The following is an 18,833-nucleotide window of genomic DNA, read 5'->3' as shown; positions in this document are numbered from 1 at the left end:
TCTTGTAGAAAAGACAATATCCTAGCGATCCTAACCTTACTCCAGGAGTAACCTTTGGATTCGCACCAGTATAGGTATTTCCGCCATATTTTATGGTAAATCCTTCTGGTAACAGGCTTCCTAGCCTGAATCAGGGTATCAATAACCGACTCAGAAAAACCACGTTTTGATAAAATCAAGCGTTCAATTTCCAAGCAGTCAGCTTCAGAGAAGTTAGATTTTGATGTTTGAATGGACCCTGTATCAGAAGGTCCTGTCTTAGAGGTAGAGACCAAGGCGGACAGGATGACATGTCCACTAGATCTGCATACCAAGTCCTGCGTGGCCAAGCAGGTGCTATTAGAATTACTGATGCTCTCTCCTGTTTGATTTTGGCAATCAATCGAGGAAGCAGCGGGAAGGGTGGAAACACATAAGCCATCCTGAAGTTCCAAGGTGCTGTCAAAGCATCTATCAGAACTGCTCCCGGATCCCTGGATCTGGACCCGTAGCGAGGAAGTTTGGCGTTCTGGCGAGACGCCATGAGATCTATCTCTGGTTTGCCCCAACGTCGAAGTATTTGGGCAAAGACCTCCGGATGAAGTTCCCACTCCCCCGGATGAAGAGTCTGGCGACTCAAGAAATCCGCCTCCCAGTTCTCCACTCCCGGGATGTGGATTGCTGACAGGTGGCAAGAGTGAGACTCTGCCCAGCGAATTATCTTTGATACTTCCATCATTGCTAGGGAGCTTCTTGTCCCTCCCTGATGGTTGATGTAAGCTACAGTCGTGATGTTGTCCGACTGAAACCTGATGAACCCCCGAGTTATTAACTGGGGCCAAGCCAGAAGGGCATTGAGAACTGCTCTCAATTCCAGAATGTTTATTGGAAGGAGACTCTCCTCCTGATTCCATAGTCCCTGAGCCTTCAGAGAATTCCAGACAGCGCCCCAACCTAGTAGGCTGGCGTCTGTTGTTACAATTGTCCAGTCTGGCCTGCTGAATGGCATCCCCCTGGACAGGTGTGGCCGATGAAGCCACCATAGAAGAGAATTTCTGGTCTCTTGATTCAGATTCAGAGCAGGGGACAAATCTGAGTAATCCCCATTCCACTGACTTAGCATGCATAATTGCAGCGGTCTGAGGTGTAGGCGTGCAAAAGGTACTATGTCCATTGCCGCTACCATTAAGCCGATCACCTCCATGCATTGAGCTACTGACGGGTGTTGAATGGAATGAAGGACGCGGCATGCATTTTGAAGTTTTGTTAACCTGTCTTCTGTCAGGTAAATCTTCATTTCTACAGAATCTATAAGAGTCCCCAAGAATGGAACTCTTGTGAGAGGAAAGAGAGAACTCTTCTTTTCGTTCACTTTCCATCCATGCGACCTTAGAAATGCCAGAACTAACTCTGTATGAGACTTGGCAGTTTGAAAGCTTGAAGCTTGTATTAGAATGTCGTCTAGGTACGGAGCTACCGAAATCCCTCGCGGTCTTAGTACCGCTAGAAGGGCACCCAGAACCTTTGTGAAGATTCTTGGAGCCGTAGCCAATCCGAATGGAAGAGCTACAAACTGGTAGTGCCTGTCTAAGAAGGCAAACCTTAGATACCGGTGATGATCTTTGTGGATCGGTATGTGAAGGTAAGCATCCTTTAAATCCACTGTGGTCATGTACTGACCCTCTTGGATCATGGGTAAGATTGTCCGAATAGTTTCCATTTTGAACGATGGAACTCTTAGGAATTTGTTTAGAGTCTTTAAATCTAAGATTGGCCTGAAAGTTCCCTCTTTTTTGGGAACCACAAACAGGTTTGAGTAGAACCCTTGTCCTTGTTCCGACCACGGAACCGGATGGATCACTCCCATTGTTAACAGATCTTGTACGCAGCGTAGAAACGCTTCTTTCTTTATCTGGTTTGTTGACAACCTTGACAGATGAAATCTCCCTCTTGGGGGAGATAATTTGAAGTCTAGAAGGTATCCCTGAGATATGATCTCTAGTGCCCAGGGATCCTGAACATCTCTTGCCCAGGCCTGGGCGAAGAGGGAGAGTCTGCCCCCTACTAGATCCGGTCCCGGATCGGGGGCTCTCGGTTCATGCTGTCTTTGGGGCAGCAGCAGGTTTCCTGGCCTGCTTGCTTTTGTTCCAGGACTGGTTAGGCTTCCAGCCTTGCCTGTAACGAGCAACAGCTCCTTCCTGTTTTGGTGCAGTGGAGGTTGATGCTGCTCCTGTTTTGAAATTCCGAAAGGGACGAAAATTAGACTGTCTAGCCTTAGCTTTGGCCTTGTCTTGAGGTAGGGCGTGGCCCTTACCTCCCGTAATGTCAGCGATAATTTCTTTCAAACCGGGCCCGAATAAGGACTGCCCCTTGAAAGGTATATTAAGTAATTTGGACTTAGAAGTAACATCAGCTGACCAGGATTTTAGCCACAGTGCCCTGCGTGCCTGTATGGCGAATCCTGAGTTCTTAGCCGTAAGTTTGGTTAAATGTACTACGGCCTCCGAAATGAAAGAATTAGCTAGTTTAAGGACTCTAAGCCTGTCCGTAATGTCGTCTAGCGTAGAGGAACTAAGGTTCTCTTCAAGCGACTCAATCCAAAATGCTGCCGCAGCCGTAATCGGCGCGATACATGCAAGGGGTTGTAATATAAAACCTTGTTGAACAAACATTTTCTTAAGGTAACCCTCTAATTTTTTATCCATTGGATCTGAGAAAGCACAGCTATCCTCCACCGGGATAGTGGTACGCTTAGCTAAAGTAGAAACTGCTCCCTCCACCTTGGGGACCGTTTGCCATAAGTCCCGAGTGGTGGCGTCTATTGGAAACATCTTTCTAAATATTGGAGGGGGTGAGAACGGCACACCGGGTCTATCCCACTCCTTAGTAACAATTTCAGTTAGTCTCTTAGGTATAGGAAAAACGTCAGTACTCGCCGGTACCGCAAAGTATTTATCCAACCTACACAGTTTCTCTGGTATTGCAACAGTGTTACAATCGTTGAGAGCTGCTAAGACCTCCCCTAGTAGTACACGGAGGTTCTCCAATTTAAATTTAAAATTTGAAATATCTGAGTCCAATCTGTTTGGATCAGAACCGTCACCCACAGAATGAAGCTCTCCGTCCTCATGCTCTGCGAGCTGTGACGCAGTATCAGACATGGCCCTAGCATTGTCAGCGCACTCTGTTCTCACCCCAGAGTGATCACGCTTGCCTCTTAGTTCAGGTAATTTAGACAAAACTTCAGTCATAACAGTAGCCATATCTTGTAATGTTATCTGTAATGGCCGCCCAGATGTACTAGGCGCCAAAATATCACGCACCTCCCGGGCGGGAGATGCAGGTACTGTCGCGTGAGGCGAGTTAGTCGGCATAACTCTCCCCTCGCTGTTTGGTGAAATTTGTTCGCATTGTACAGATTGACTTTTATTTAAAGTAGCATCAATACAGTTAGTACATAAATTTCTATTGGGCTCCACCTTGGCATTGGAACAAATGACACAGATATCTTCCTCTGAGTCAGACATGTTTAACACACTAGCAAAAAAACTTACAACTTGGTTATAAACTTTTTTAGCAAAAAAACGCACCGTGCCTCAAAGAGGTACTAACGATTAAATGACAGTTGAAATAATGAACTGAAAAACAGTTATTGCATCAAACTTTAAAACAACACAACTTTTAGCAAAGGTTTGTTCCCATTAGTAAAAAACAACACTAATTAAATTTGTACATAAGAAAACAAAACAACGTTTTTTATACACAGTCACTATAAGAATTCTCACAGCTCTGCTGAGAGAATTTACCTCCCTTCAAAGAAGTTTGAAGACCCCTGAGATCTGTCAGAGATGAACCGGATCATGCAGGAAATATAAAAGTAGCTGACTGGAATTTTTTGATGCGTAGCAAAGAGCGCCAAAAACGGCCCCTCCCTCTCCCACACAGCAGTGAAGAGAAACGAAACTGTCACAATTAAAGCAAAAAAACTGCCAAGTGGAAAATAATGCCCAAATATTTATTCACACAGTACCTCAGCAATGTAAACGATTCTACATTCCAGCAAAAACGTTTAACATGAGAATAGTTATTAAAAGGATTAGTGACCTTTAACACAGTAGTTCCGGTGAAATACCATCCCCAGAATACTGAAGTGTATACATACATGTCATTTTAACGGTATGGCAGGCTTTTCTCATCAATTCCATTCAGAAAATAAAAACTGCCACATACCTCAATGCAGATTCATCTGCCCGCTGTCCCCTGATCTGAAGCCTTTACCTCCCTCAGATGGTCGAGAACAGCAATATGATCTTAACGACTCCGGTTAAAATCATAGTAAAAAATCTCTGTCAGATTCTTCCTCAAACTCTGCCAGAGAAGTAATAACACGCTCCGGTGCTATTTTAAAATAACAAACTTTTGATTGAAGTCATAAAAACTAAGTATAATCACCATAGTCCTCTCACACATCCTATCTAGTCGTTGGGTGCAAGAGAATGACTGGGACTGACGTAGAGGGGAGGAGCTATATGCAGCTCTGCTGGGTGAATCCTCTTGCATTTCCTGTTGGGGAGGAGTTATATCCCAGAAGTAATGATGACCCGTGGACTGATCACACATAACAGAAGAAAAAGGACAGAAAGAGTAGAGATTTGTCCTATGAAAGAACTGAAGACAAAACCTTATCCAAACCAACCTGAAAAAATTATAAAATTCTATGAATTTTAAAAGAATGTCAAGAAAAGTAGGTCTTCCAGACTCGATAATAAATCTTTCTAGAGACAGATTTACGAGCCTGAAACCTAGTATTAATCAATGAGTCAGAGAAACCTCTATGACTAAAAAAACAAGCGTTCAATCTCCATCCCTTAAAATTTAATGATTTGAGATCCTGATGGAAAAAATGAACCTTGAGAAAGAAGGTCTGGTTTAAACGGAAATGTCCAATGTTGGCAACTGGCCATCCAAATGAGATCCGCATACCAAAACCTGAGAGGCCATGCTGGAGCCACCAGCAGAACAAACAAATACTCCATAAGAATTTTGGAAATCACTTTGGAAGAAGAACAAGAGGCGGAAAGAAATAGGCAAAAAGATAATTACAAAGAAATGTCAATGCATACACTACTTCCGCCTGAGGATCCCCGGACCTGAATAGGCCCCTGGGAAGTTCTTTATTCAGATGAGATGCCAACAGATCTATTTCTAGAAATGCTCACATCTGAAAAATTGAAAAACATATCTGGGTATGAGAGACCATTCTCCCGGATGTAAAGCTTGATTAACAGAGATAATCCGCTTCCCAAATATCTATACCTGGGGGAAAAAAACACAGAATTTAGATAAGAGCTGGATTTAGCCCAAGCTAATATCTGAGACACTTCTGTCACAGCCTAAGGACTGATAGTCCCACCCTGATGATTGACATACACCATAGTTGTGATATTGTCTGAAAAACAATAAACGTCTCTTCTTCAAAAAAGAAACTAACTGAAAAACTCTGAGAATGCATGGAGATCTAAAATATCAAATGGTAATCTCGCCTCCTGAGATTTCCAAACCCCTTGTGCTGACAGAGATCCTCAGACAGCCTCCCAACAAAAAAGACTCACATCTTGTAGAGATCATGGTCCAGGTTGAAAGAAACGAAGAGACCTGTAGAACTAAATGATGGTGATCTTAACCACCAAATCAAGATAGATAAATATTAGGATTCGGAGATTTAAAATGTGAAATCCTAGAATCCCTGCACCATAATTCAGCATAAAAAACTGAAAAGGTTATTTCTATTAAAAAATGAGCAAAGGGAATTGAATCCAATGCTGTGGCCATAAGACCTAAAACTTCTATGCATATATAGCAACTGAAGGAAATAATAAAGACTAAAGGTACTGACAGACGGAACCCAATAAAATTATTAGCATGATAGTCCAGTTAAAGGACCAGTCAATACACTGGACTTGCATAATCAATAAATGCAAAACAACAAGAAAAATGCAACAGCACCTAGTCTAGTAAATTTTGTCCGTTTAACAATGCTAAAATAAATCATAATCTGATACTTGATCTTAAAGTAAACAGAAAAAATTAAGCAATTGCAACATCATCCAAATAAATCACAGGTCCAAGAAAAGTACCTGAAACTAAACAATTTAGAACTTTACATATAAAGTGCCCAACCATAGCTTAGAGTGTCACAAAAAATAAGACTTACTTACCCCAGGACACTCATCTACATATAGTAGACAGCCAAACCAGTACTGAAACGAGAATCAGTAGAGGTAATGTTATATTAGAGTATATCGTCGATCTGAAAAGGGAGGTAGGAGAAGAAATCTCTACGACCGATAACAGAGAACCTATGAAATAGATCCCGTAGAAGGAGACCATGGTATTCAAATAGGCAATACTCTCTTCACATCCCTCTGACATTCACTGCACTCTGAGAGGAAAACCGGGCTCCAGCCTGCTGCAAAGCGCATATCAACGAAGAATCTAGCACAAACTTACTTCACCACCTCCACGGGAGGCAAAGTTTGTAAAACTGAATTGTGGGTGTGGTGAGGGGTATATTTATAGGCATTTTAAGGTTTGGGAAACTTTGCCCCTCCTGGTAGGAATGTATATCCCATATGTCACTAGCTCATGGACTCTTGCTAATTACATGAAAGAAATACTCTGTCTAAAGTAATAAGTTTTCTTACCTTTCTATCACTCTCTGCTGATCCTGCATAGTCTTAAGGCTAAGTGGCTAAATCTTCTCTCTCCTTAAGTATTTTTTCTGTGCAAAAGATAAGAAAATACTCTACATGGGCAATGTATGATAATTGTTCCCCTCCTAAAAATGAATATCTATAATGTATTACTGTATTATTGTGAACTCTTGCTATTTTTCGATTTAGTAACAAAAGCCTGCTGGAACTTAAGTTTTAGTACTGATTGTATATACGTATAGATCTGGGTGTTTTGAATAAAAGAGAGGGAGCAAGGTGAGGCAAAGGAAGAGAATAATAATTCCCTTCTATTTTGGTTGGTTCAAACTTAATTTAATGGTGGTCTATCGTTATGGAAAATAGGGTTTATTGTGCATGGATAAGTTAGGAGGGTAAGAGGGTAGAGAGGGCGCGTCCCTTATCCTTCCCCCCCCCCCCCGATCAGTCCCTATACACTGTAGACTCGCTCTGTGGCTGGTCCTGTGACTCCCCTCTTAATTGATCCCTCACTACACATCAAAAAAAAATATATATATATATTTTTAACTATGATAAAGTTTCCCAAACACTTCTAGGTCGCTTTTTTCTAATATTTTTTGGTAATATTGATAAATTATTTTCAATCTGTGCACATTATTTGCAAATCTTGGATATTTATGTGTCTGTTTTAGAAGCAAGTTTCACAAGTAGCCAGTGTATGACTATTTTTGTCACAAGCACATGGAGCTATAATTGATATTTGGCTAGAATGCACATTTTGATTGACAGCTTTTTTATTCCTTGAGACAGAAATGCTTTCCCACCTGGCAGCAGCTGTAGATAAGCTGGAACTAACTCTCTGGAGAGAGATAAACTCAGTGTATGTCCGTTTGTCCACAAAAATTCAAAACCGATTAAGCAACCAAATCAACATAGTTCCAAAATGTACTTTGCCGGCAATCACAATTGCTGCAGTCAATGAGAGTAAACACAACATACACAAATAGGTTTTATTTGTGTTTTATTATGGCTAGTATTGGAGTTCTCTCCTTTTACCTTACCTCTTTACTGTTCCATTCTATCAGTCTCCAAAGGATTATCAAAAACACCTTCAAACATTTTTAAGAGAGTAAAATTGTTTCAACATGTTTTAAAAAAGAAAAACTTCCTATATATCTTGGGGCTAATTGTTTTCTACAAAAGATTGCAATAAGCTTTAAACTTTTAACTCCAAAATCACTACAGAAACTCATACTAGGTGCCAAAACAGGAACAGTCTAAGCACTTGAGAGAAAACAAACCCAAGCTTAATAAAAAAAAAAATAAAAAAAAATTATATATATTTATATATATATATATATATATATATATATATATATATATATATATATATATATATATATATATATATATATATATATATATATGTTGTGTAGTTTAAGCAAAATCAGAAATGATTCATATAAAACAACTATTTTTTATATAATTATATAAACTATAATTAGGCTTTATTATCATGGTCACAGGAAAACCACAAAACAGTCTTTGGGTAAGCAAAACATTTTTTGGTACAGCTATTCTAAAATATGTGGGAAGAAAAATGAACAACCAATATTTTATTAATATTTAAATCAGTCATCTGAAGTTATCTTTTTATACTTCAAGATTACCTTATGCATACTCATAGAATGTTTATAAACTGGTTATCCAATCAAAAGCTGTATATTCTTATAATGCCGACCATGGGCAGCTTGTATAACAATCAAATCTTGACCCATGTTAAGCATTGTGCTATTAAATGGTTGAGCAGGAATTCTGATGATAGGTTTCTAGGTTTATTTAAGAACTTTAGATTTCAAGTCTGGTTCTAGTGATGGCTGAAAAGCTTTTTTATCCTCAGCGAATCCTGGCCAGCACTTAAACCACAATTGTAATCCTACCACAAGCTGGCTTGTTATTTGACTTGTGGACTTTTTATTATTTTTTGCTATTAATAAAGGTGTGATTATTTTTGCACTTCTCGTCTCAGTCTGATTCCTGGCACCCTGACACTAGGGCCTGACAAAAAAAGACAGAACATCTGGCACATCCGCCAGACGTTTGTGAAACAAATCCTTCTCCAGACCTTCCTGGATAAAGGACAAAATCCTAAAAATCCTGACCTGACTCCAAGAGTGGCCCTTGGATTCACACCAATAAAGGTATATACGCTAAACACTAAGGAAAGTCTTACTAGAACAGGTTTCTGAACCTGAATCAGGGTCACAATGACCGACTCAGAAAAACCACGCTTAGATAGGACTAAGCATTCAATCTCCAAGCAATCAGCTTCAGAGAAACGAGATCCGCAAGAATGGACCCTGTGTTAGAAGGTCCTTCCTCAGAGACAGCCTCCAAGGTGGAAGAGATGACATCTTCACTAGGTCTGTATACCAGGTCCTGCAAAGTCATGCAGGAGCTATTAGAATTACCGATGATCTCTCCTGTTGGATACGAGCAATGACTTGGAAGGAGAGCAAATAGAGGAAACAGGAATGCTAGACTAAAATCCCAAGGAATCACCAGAGCAACTATCAGGACGGCCTGCGGATTGTGAACTACCGCCCCCACTGAACAATATTAAGCCACCTCTGTCATGGCTAAGGAACCCCGAATTCCTTCTCACTGAGGAGATATTGTCCGACTGGAACCTGAAAAACTGTCTAAGGACAACTGAGGACAGGCCCCAGAGCATTGAAAATCGCTCTCAACTTGAAGATTTTGATGGGGAGAACAGACTCCTCTAGAGTCCAAAGTCCTTTAAGATTTCCAGACTGCTCCCCAGCCCAGCAGGCTGGCTTCCATGGGCACAATAACCCAGGAATGTCTCCGGAAACATGTACCCTGAGGCAGATACTCCTGAGAAAACCACCACGGAAAAGAGACTCTTAAAGTTGAACTAGATCTATCTTCTGATAGAGATCCGAATGGTCACCTCTCCATTGACTGAGCATGCATAACTGCAAAGCTCTCAAAGGGACTCGAAAAAAGGGATGACACCTATGGAACCATCAGATCAATTACCTCCATACATTGAGCCATTGAAAAGAGAAGGGAAAATCAGCAGCAGCTGGATTCAAACTCCCAACCCTCTGGTTACAACATGGCTAAGCTATCTAACGAACCACTAGAGCTAGCTGTGGGCCGAACAGTAGACTGTAGAAAGAGGTAAGAGGAAGACCTCTGTTAGATATATTCTCACAGATAGAAGTCCATTAAGGACCATAAAAAATTCACCCTTGTAGTGGGAATGTAGAATAGACAAGATCTCTTGAAAGAGAGTTTTGTTCAAAGGAAGGATGACACCTGAACCATATATTGTCCAGGAGGAAACCCTTGCAATACCCCAAGACCTAAAAGAGAGTCTTTCTAGGATGATAAATCTCAGAAACTTGAGAAGATCCCAGATAATGGGAACAAAAAAATACATATATCCTTCAGGTCTTTGCTCATCATGAACAGACCCTTTTGAACCAAAGGAGAATGGATACTACTTTGAAGGACTGTACACTGAGAAACTTGAGTAAATACCTAGATCCCGTTCCCTGACTGGAACCGGAAATATCACTCCCAGAGAGGAAGGTCTTGAACCCAGTTCAAGAAGCCTCTCAACATACCTAGACTGCAAAAACTGTAGAAAGGAGAATTCTGCCCCTGGGAGGAAATCTTAGATTTTAGTCTATTCCACTTGACGAGTGGTAGCAAAGACCCTTTTCCACCCGTAAAGTCAGAGGTTAATTCTGCCAGACTGGGTCCAAACAAGGTCTCACCCTTGTAAAGAAGTGCCAGAAGCTTGGACTTGGAGGAAACATTAAATATAATCCAAATATGGCCCGGGTTGTTTCATGTCTTGGTCAAGTTGGATATTGAACCTGCATCTGCAGTGTTAAAAGGCCTAGGCTGTGCCACTAAACCACAGGTAGGCTCTTCAGCTGACCAAGATTTCAGACACAAAGCCCCGTGGGCTAGCACAATGAGTCTAAGTAGACAAGGCATCGCTCTAGATGATCAATTAACCTCCAGCTTCTTATCCATGGATCCGCAAAGGAGCAGCTATCCTCCATAGGGATAGAAGTTTTCTGAGCCATAGTAGAAATGCTCCTCTCTATTGAAGGCATTGTGCATTTTAATGGAGTCAGCGGCAGGCAAATCCTATAAAGGACGGGAGACAGGGAGGAAGGTATCCCTAGCTTCTCCTATTCCTGTGAAAATGTCCATAGGACGTCTAGGAACACTTCCTCAAAGGAAGGAACATCATGGTAATGATAAGTTTACTAAACTTCCAAGGGTTGACAACAACAGGGTTATCAATGTCGTCCAAGTAGCCAAAACCTCTAACAATACACGAGATGTTTAAGCATACATCTGAAGGAGGTGACTTCAGCATCAGATGAAGGAATTATACTGTCCAAATCTGAGATTTCACCCTAAGAAACTACCAGCGAATTCTCCTCACCAGACTTAGGTGAGAGAGCGACCTGTGTAGCAGAATGTGGATCAGAAACCTTATTATCTGAAATTTAAAATGTCCTCTCGCGTTTTCCCTGTATGTAAGGAAAAAACAGATAAAGCCGCAGATACCACAGAGGATACATGAGCTGCAAAATCTGTAGGCAAATACACTCCTCCAGGAGATTGAGAGGAACCACGGGACACTGTATGTGACGCTATAGAGGCTTGGGACGTTTGAGGTGAAAGCTGTGGCATTGCTTAAACAGTATCATCCTGGGAGACATGAGGCTCAGAGTGCAACAACCTATCTGTATTACAGAAATGCACAGACAGTAGTTAAACTGACTAAATATTGGTCCTGAAAAACATGAGGCTCAAACACCAGGAATATTTTTATTTTTGAAAGCTTTATTCTAAATAAGAAGAAGGACATAAAAGTTTATACAAAACAATTTGGTCCTTTCTAGCCTGGATTGGCACCCCAGGAAGGAATATCTTTATTTTTGAAAGATATATACTGAATAAAATGGACATAAATGCTTATACCAAAACAATTCGGTCCGCATGTCTTGTGTTTCCCATAGTCCAATACATGAACATATGCCCCATACAGATGTAAATACCCAGTTAATACAACTTTAACTTGAGAGATTAAAAAGGAACATAGACATAAAATAAATTGTTTCCACCTGGAAGACTTTATAATCTGTACCATACTTAGAGAAAAGACTTTTCCATTTGAGTCTCCGCTTCTCTGAGCACTTAGAGACTGGTAGAACAAGGACGACACTCCATTCTCGGCTGGAGAACGAGGCAGGGTCTATCTGAATTAAACATATCGTCGCTCTGCTGTTCAAGCAAGGAGGAGGCGGGACATACCATCGGCAAGAGAATGAAGCGCGAATAACTATTAACATCACCCTTCATGCTGCCGAACAAAGTAGTTGTACCATCCGGAGTCCTGCTGCACGAACTTGCAGGGCTAGAAAGAAATAACACCACTCCGCTTTCTACAAGCGTAGAGACTGAACTCCTGCCACATAAGAGAAGCGCTGTAAAGTAAAAGAGCGCACTCTCCAACAAACTCTGCCATTAATAAATTTTGCAGACCTAAATGCTGAAGAATGAGATTAAAATTACTCCCTAAATGGGTGCAAACCGGATCAAATACACTCAAGTGAGCTAACAGTTATAGACCTTTGAGTTAACATTATAGTAGAAAACACCAAAGGCAAATTAAGGAAGTAGGGTAGAATTAACCCCTAATGAACTTCCAAACAATCAGGTATACCATATCCATCATAAACAGAAAAACATATCCTTTATCCTGTAAATATTTATTCAAGAGAATAAAATTAAAATCTGAGCCCGCAATATGGGAGTTAACTCCCTCCTTGCCATGAAAGTGGTTAACCCCTCTTAGTCTCCAAAACCACATACAACATTGGTGCCTGCCCACTGCCATAAACATCCTTCCCTGAAGGATTTCTTGTCCCACATTAGGTGCATAGAGATTTAACCCTTTCAGTGCCAGCCTCCTAGCCCCAGAAGACAAAAAGGCACGTACCTGCACATCTAGCTGTCCAGCAGGACAGCTCACCCGGTATGAAAGGATGCCACTCCTCTTTGCCTCCTCCTGCTGGCCAGGAGTGATAGTCCCAACAGTAATTGATGACGTTGTGGACTCACCATATCTTAGGAAAGAAATTACATTTTTGCAAATTTTTGCATATCTATCTTTACTATTTCTTCACCAAAACCTATTTTTATCTATCTTCTTTAAAATCTTTAACATATCCATTAAGCTGTTTTCAGTAGTACACTTTCAGAATTGGCAGATATCTGAGTTGGCTGTTTTCAACTTGGCTTAAACAATTTGTTTATATTTTATTTCACTAGTGTGTGAATTTAAGATCAAAATATTTAGAAAAAATGCCATTAATAACTATATTATGTCTGTGATGGTTGATATGTGTCCTTATACTATGTGTTTTCATTTTGATTCCAGAACTGAAGTTGTTCTAGGAAAGAAAAGCTAATTATAGATATACTAACATGATTCTCAAGTCACCTGTTAACTGTTTGTTGAATTTTGTAAGAAATTAAATGGACATGCAGTTTAGCAATGAAAGCTTCTTGGGACTGGGGGTAAGATTGGGAAGTTTCAGAAAATCAATAAGTAAAGTGTGGGAAAAAGTATGATTACATGAGAGCTTCAATTATTCATGTTAGATTAGTGAGGTGATTAGGTCATAATACATTTCCTCTAAATCATTTTCATTTTGGTGATGGTCCCTGGGAATTGAAAAAAAGAACATTTTAAACAGTTATATAGTGTATATTTTACTACTTAAGTAAAAGGTTATTGAAGTTAGTAGGATGCTGGGGCAATGTTGGATTTTATATATAAATATTTTAGATGGTCATATTTGTCCTCAATAGTTTAGTTTTTTGTTTTAATCTGCCTATTGCTAGTTTTAATTGCCGATCAAACGTTTCTCACCTTAAATACAAAATATTGTATTTTATTGTGTACATATCATAAACCATGTGTATTTTGTAAATTATTTGGTGTGAATTATAGTATAGAATGGATGCAAACAACACTTATACGAAAGGGGCCCCCAAATCTTTAGAGCCAGAAACACTACTCTGAACACTAAACCTTAATTGGAAATTCACAACACCTAAGGAGGCTGTTTTCATTAGGACTTAAATTCATCCCAAATTGCTCCTCCCAAATCTGGGGAGTTGGCAGTCCAGTTTGGCTGTAGAAAATGTTATCCCTTGGACAACATATTCCTTGTCAAATAAGATTACATTTAAAGTCAAAAGATTGTGGTTCCATTTCCACTGAGACAAATACATTTTGGACATATTTTCTATATGGATGATTCCAGAAGGGATATTAATTTAGGATTGACCCCAAAAGATATCCCTGCATGAAACTTAGCGCATCAGGAGTACTGGAGGGGCAGCAGCACAAGGGGAATCCTTCAAGCTTATAGTGAAAGGTCTCCTCTGAAAATAGAGTAGCAGTACAAGGATCAGAATGTCTCAGTCTGCAACACTATTAACTCAACACACAACATAACTTCTCACTCTAGTATAAAAGAGGAATACTTAACATTAGCATCATACACAGGGGTAGCAGACACACTAGGATCCTCTGCCTCCAGACATATTTAGGGGCAAATACCAAAACATCACTGTATTAAATATAAGACCAATGTAAAAAGATACCAAAAAGGAAAAATATGTGATATTCCATTCCAGCTTCACTTCACCCAGATCACAGCTCTTATCCTTGCCTACATCTCTATTGGCTGCATAGTTTCTATATGGAGAACCTATCTGCCTATACCTCATCAAAGTAAGTAATTTATTTGTAGTAAGTGGTGATAATGTGAGGTTCAAAAACAAAAGAGATATTTTTTTCATTTAACAATCAAAACTACACATTTGTTTTAGAAGAGAACGCAAAGTATTGTTCTTGGCCCAATTGTTATATTTCATGCCACAGTTCTGCCGTCAAATGCGATCTTATTAAAATGGTTGAAAAAGCTTCTCTGGGATGCCCTTTTTCAGAAATAGTAGACATGCATGGCTTTGCCATTGTTTTTTGTTAACTAGAAGGCCGCTAATTGCAGCTACGCACCACACTTCTAATATTCTCTGCAGCAAAGGGGTTAATTAGTTAGCAAGGGTCATATTATTGTAGTGTATGTATTACCCTCCTACCTGACACCTCTTACCAAACAGATCTCTCCCAAACACCTCTCCTCCCCCAATTATTTTGTTTGCATTGTAGGGATCCCTCCTCAACTCTCCTACCTTCTTGATCCCTCCCAAACAGCTCTCTAACCCTCCCCCTCTCACTAGTAGCAGCCATATTAGGTACTGGCAGCTGTGTGCTAGTACCCAGTTTATAGACATTATATTATGTTTTACAATGTACTTATTAATAAAAAACATTTCTGTAGCGTAGGGGTCCCCCATCTAAGCGATCATCTACCTTGCCCCCTGTCATAACTCTTTTCTGTAGCGTAGGGAACCCTTCTTTTAACTACAAAATCACTGCAGAAGCACATAATAGGTGCCAAAATTAGAACAGTCTAAGGGGCCGATTTATCAAGGGCCGAATGGCCCCTGATGCCCCTCAGGCTCGCTGGAAACAGCAATTATGAAGCAGCAGTCTTAAAACCACTGCTCCTTAACTGGTCCGCTGCCTCTGAGGCTGTGGACATCAATCTGCCCAATCCTATACGATCCGGTTGATTGACACCCCTTGCTAGCGGCCGACTGGCCGCAAATCTGCAGGGGGCGGCATTGCACAAGCAGTTCACCAGCGATGTCTGTCGGACATAATACGCTATTTATTTGCAGACTGTGGGTAAGCTAAAATGATTTACTTATAAACACACCATATATGAATTAATGTACATATGTATATATGTATGCATGTATATATACATAAATACATTTATCACACACACACTTATGTCCAATGGTTTAAGGGGTTAAAACATAAATAGGAATCATTTCATATAAAAATAAGAATTACATTTTGAACTAAAGTGGAGAAGTTGAGGGCTTTATTTCAACAACCCACTAAAAGACTCATATCTGAAATATAAAGGGACAGAAGCAAGATATTTCTGTTGTGTTGCTATAGAATAACATATCAGTGACATCTAAATGTTTTAAAAACAGATTAAAATCTTGTTTGCTGCAATTGTTTTCAATTCCCAAACTCCACCCACCGCTAGCCACAGTTATATTTGTATAAAGTGCATTGTTTTGCATTTGTTGTTATCTGCTACAGCCAACTAGGCAAATATATGTAGCAGAGTTAGCATTGAGAAAGCTATAGTGTGCATTTCTAGTTCTGAGAATTAAAACAAATCTACAATTCTCAGAGCTAAATTAAATGAAAAGCGGGCAAAATAAATCATGAAAAGTATATTGGAAAGATGTCTTACTACACATAACTAAACATTTTATGTAACAACCTGTCCTTTTAACTGTCACATATTTCTTATATAAGATACAATGAAGATGTATATCTGGCATTCAATGGACTTGAACTGGAGTATTTAATTTTCGCCACAATGATTAAAATAAAAACTTTTTTTTAAGCCTTAAAAGGGACAATCTAATTGAAATATTTTATTGTTTAAAAAGATAGATATAATCCCTTTATTATTCTACCGCCAGTTTTGCATAACCAACAGTTATTTTAATATACTTTTTATATGCCCCCTTATCTCAGTACTTTTGACAGACTTGCATTTTAGCCAACCAGTGATGCCTCTTAAATAACTCCAGAGTGAGCACAGTGTTATCTGACACACATGAACTAGCATTGTCTAACTGTGAAAATGGACTGAGATAAGAGGCGGTACAATGAGAAGAAAATCGTTTATGAGCCTACCTTGGTTTAACTTTCAACAAAAAAACAAGGAAAATTTGATGATAAAAGTAAAATTGGAAAGTTGTTTAAAATCACATGCCCTATCTGAATCATGAAAGTTTTATTTTGACTAGACTGTCCCTTTAAATAGAACAGTCTCTGGGAATGGTTTTTGGGGAGGTGAGGGAGTGCTCTGTAGTTCTGAAGGTACCTGAAGAGGGATTATTATGTATTTGTCTTTGGGTCCTGGACTTCTATCAATACATTCAGTACATTTAAAGCCCTAATAAGAGTTCTATGGTTACATTAGTGGTGCTGCAGAAAGCGTGCGACTGCTCGGTGTACCTAGCTCTAAGGTTTGTAGTGTAAAGAGTGGTGAGAGAACTGTAAAATAGTTTCTGAACGTATTTTCAACTATATTCTTCATAGAAGCAAAACAATAAACCCAATACTAAATTAAAGCTCTGCAGTATTCTAAAATAATTACTAAATCAATTGCTAGTCTACTAAAAAAGGAGACCGTAAACTACTGGATTTTACTGATTTACAAAAAAAAATCTTAAGTGATGTCCTAATCTGGTATTTTAGCTGGATAACATCTTGCTCCACTCACTGGAAAGTCATTAGGGGAAATATGATTTGTGATACTGGAATTAAGTAACATATGAACATCATATAATTATTATTATACATAATGAAATATATTACATATTTACTTTAGAAGATACAAAATCAAATCTACTAATAGTGAGAAAGCAACTAATAAATAAAGGGAAGGAACAGAAAATTAACTTAATAAAGTAAGCTCTGCCGCTACAGCAAAATACATCAAAATGAATGTGAGATATAAACAAAGATCTGAACTTTTTGTAGTTCATGGTCCACTGAGAATTACACTTTGGTTTATAATGTAAAGAGCATTTGAATGACCTACAGCTCCAGTAAAAAGTCATCTTATAAAGCAGTCTAGTGACTGTTATATGATATCTGACAAGAGTATGTTCTACTGACTGTTGGTAACTTTTGAAAAGATAAAGTTAGCAGCTCACACAAGATGGCGCTAAAGAGCTACAAATACAGAATGTAGCACACTATGCTTCGGATAATGCTTTCATTGACTGAGTGCTAGATAAAACTTGTATAGTCATTCTGTACACATTCTATAAATTGTGTGTAGGTTTTAGATTTATAAAATATGCTGTTTAAAACAAGAAGGATATGGATAAAAATATGTATTGTTTACACAATAAAGAACCTACCAAGAGCCACATTACAAGTCGAGAGATAAATATCGCTTGCATGCAAGCGATATTAGCGGTCCACTTTGTAATACCAGTGCACAATAATGTGCGCTGGTATTACAAGTTAATCGCAATGCGAACACGAGTTGAAGTTTGCATTGCTAGGAAGCATTGCACTCACGAAAGCACGCTTCCATAAGCTCTTATGGGAGCCTCGTTCTGGTGCCGTCAAAGACGGCATCAGAACCTCGCGCAGCGAAGAAGGTATGTAGTGCAGCATTTTTAAATATATATGTATATGAATATATACATATATATTTATGTGTTAATATGTGTATATACACAAACACAAATATATATGTATACAATCATATACAGATATATTTACATTGCCGTCTATGGGAACACACAATTCCCATAGACCAAAATGTAAAGCCACTTTTTAGTGTTGTTTTTTTTTTTCTAACACCACAGTCCCACAAACTTTAAAGCCCCAAAACTGCCTTGTTTTAATACAAAACTATAATGCCCTCTATTTTGAGGGCATTTGGGGCACTTTTAGAAAATTAACCAGAGATTTAATCTCTGGTTAATAATTGGAGCGCTATTTGTTACCGAAAGCTCACAGTAGCAATAACCAATCACTTGTAACGGCGGGTTAATCATTGCGCTCCACTTGTAATCTAGCCCCAAGTGTTTCCAAACTAATTTGGTTTTGCTGATGCCACTTATCTAACAACAAATCACATTTCTGTCATACAAAGCCTATAGCAAGCATATCTTTATATAAACCCTTATAAAAATACAAACAGCTAGATTACGAGTTTTGCTTTATGAGTAAAAAAAGCAGTGTTAAGCCTCATAACGCTGCTTTTTCACTACCGCTGCTATTACAAGTCTTGTAGGTACAGCTGTACCGCACTCTTTTTTGGCAGTCACGGAACGTAAGAACCGCACTTTTTAAAAAGTCCTTTTTCAATGGGACTTCCACATCGCCGGTATTACGAGTTTGCCTGT

General features: G+C 39.2%; 1 protein-coding gene across 2 annotated transcripts in view; it reads right to left on the bottom strand.

Annotated features, from left to right (window-relative positions):
* The window catches only part of SH3YL1 (SH3 and SYLF domain containing 1), a 307,999-nt gene that overhangs the window by 17,785 nt on the left and 271,381 nt on the right, over nucleotides 1–18,833 (bottom strand). The window lies entirely within an intron of this gene.

Source organism: Bombina bombina, chromosome 4 (assembly GCF_027579735.1).
Source record: "Bombina bombina isolate aBomBom1 chromosome 4, aBomBom1.pri, whole genome shotgun sequence".
Classification (NCBI taxonomy): Eukaryota; Metazoa; Chordata; class Amphibia; order Anura; family Bombinatoridae; genus Bombina; species Bombina bombina.
The sequence above is the reverse complement of the archived record's forward strand: the minus strand, read 5'-3'. Positions and strand labels throughout refer to the sequence as shown.